Below are 2370 nucleotides of genomic sequence, written 5' to 3' on the forward strand. Positions count from 1 at the left end.
TAACCTTGTCCCAACTTGTGGTGTGAGAGAACTTGGGTTCTGACACCAGGGGAGATTGATGAAAGTGGTGTTTCCGGAACTTGCTTCACTGCAAATGTCATCACAGAGGGCTGCATAAAAACAAAGTCCTGGCCTTCTCTCGAGCATCCTGCTGCAGATCTGAAGCAGCGGATCTGATGTGCTTCCAGCCAGTGCCCCAGGCCATCCTGGGCCTTCTTGACATTTAGAGAAATGCTAGATAGGAGTTTGTTCTGTCTTCTCAGACTTGGTGATTGAACCATTAGCTCTTTGGAGAAGGCTCAACACTTTTGTCCCACGCAACTCCCTGTAGCTCCAACCCCAGGGATCCTGGATCCTACTCCCTTTGTCCTACTCCTGAGGGCATCTTTTAGCAGGGGTCACTCTTATGGTGACATTCCTTGAATTCAGAAGTTTCCCTGAGCCAAGATTCTCTTACGTGCTTAGCAGTACAAATCCTACTTTGCCGGCCTTGGGACAATCCCTGTGGTGTTGCCTTCCATATCAGAATGGAATTTCCCACTCCACGGACACAGAGATCTCCCTCTCTGAGTCTCTTTGAGAGGTACCAGCACTTTGTCCCATTAGTTTGTTTTTGCTCTTGCTGTCAGCCTCCTCTGTGATAAGTAGCCTATGATGTAATCAGCCCCCTTACGATAATTCTAGCTCTCAAAACAAGACTTCACTACATAGTTATGCATGTATCTATCTCTCAAGAACTGGTACTAGTTATTAAATATATAGTAGTCCACACTTACCCACAGGAAACATGAAGCTGGGGACAGTATCACATCCTGTACATCCTATGGTATTTCCTATACTTGCTTATGATAAAATTTATAAACTAGTCACACTAGAGAAATTCATAATAGCTAGCATCAAAAGAGATATGATATACTGAAATAAAAGCTATATAAACACAGTCTCTCCAATTTTTTGTGGAATTTTCCATTTAGTGTGAAACCATATGCAAGAGAAGAATTCTATGCATAAAATTTGCCTCTCTATTTTAACCACAAACCCCATTAACTGTAACAATAAAAACTTCTGTAATACCCTTTCTTATACAGGCAATTTTCTAAGCATGAAAATACAATTATATGTAATGTTTGTTTGGAAAGTATATGTAATGTATAAATGTATATTATATTTGTTATGATATAATAATTTAAATATAGTAAGTGCATTTCCACCTTTCATTATTTTTCTTTTCACCTTTGAGGACAGGTTCCACTTCCTCAGCTCTTCATCCTTACTTATGCTTCACGGTCTCAAATGTACATACACGAAGCAGGCAATCTGTAGCTGATAAAACCAGCTGTTAAGTGAAGGATTCAAGGTGGCCCACAACTGAGTGACAGTAAGGACTCATGATCATAATGTTTGGGAAATACCTGCTAGAGAAACTTCACAGATCACTTTGGATATTTCAAAAGAAAAAGGGAGAGGAGGAGGAAGAGGAAAGGGAGGAAGGGAGGAGGAGAGGGCATCTGTATTTTCGGGTGCCTTGGTCCTTTGAGATATTCAAGTAGCCTATATACCAACCAACTTGACAAGTGCCAAGTGGAATCAGACAAAACTGTAACCGAACCCACTTACTTCCTGCCAGCAAATTACAAACATGAAAATGGATAGAAATCTACAAATAAATAAATAAACGAACATCGTTTTGTGTCTCTGTTGGCACGGATCCTACATGAAGGTGACAGGTGGATTAGTGGATTACACTGAGGACTACAGAGATGCTGACTCCATTTCCCGGGAATTCCTAGGCTATGGAACTATGAGGCTCTTAGAAGTAAATTATCATAGTTTTCCCTGGAAATATTTCCTTTGAATCAGCTGCCTTTGGGGAAACAGAAGGTTCTACAGTCAGAAGAATGAAGGATGAAGCAACAGTCACGGATTAAGCAGGAAGCATACCCAAGACTGTGCTCTGTGCTCTGTGCTCTGTGCTCCATGCTCTGTGCTCCGTGCTCTGTGCTCCGTGCTCTGTGCTCCGTGCTCTGTGCTCTGTGCTCTGTGCATAGTCAATGAAGCCACAAAAGATGAGCGCAAGTGTCCTGATTTGTTTCCTATTACCATGACAAAAGCCAAAGCCACAATAGCTTGTGGAGAAGGTGGTCCAAACTTCTAATCACAGTCCATCCTTGAGAGAAGCCAAGGTAGGAACTCAAAGTAGGACAGAAACCCCGAGGTAGGACCTGAAGTGGAGGCAGTGGAGGAGTGCCGCTTACTGGCTTGCTCCACATGGCTTGCTCACCTCACTTTCTTGTACCACCAGGACCACCTGCTCAGGGGTGGCACCACTCACAGTGGGCTGGGACCTCTCACATCCATCATTAATCAAGA

The sequence above is a fragment of the Acomys minous genome (genome assembly GCF_964271855.1).
Source record: "Acomys minous genome assembly, chromosome: 15".
Taxonomy (NCBI): Eukaryota; Metazoa; Chordata; class Mammalia; order Rodentia; family Muridae; genus Acomys; species Acomys minous.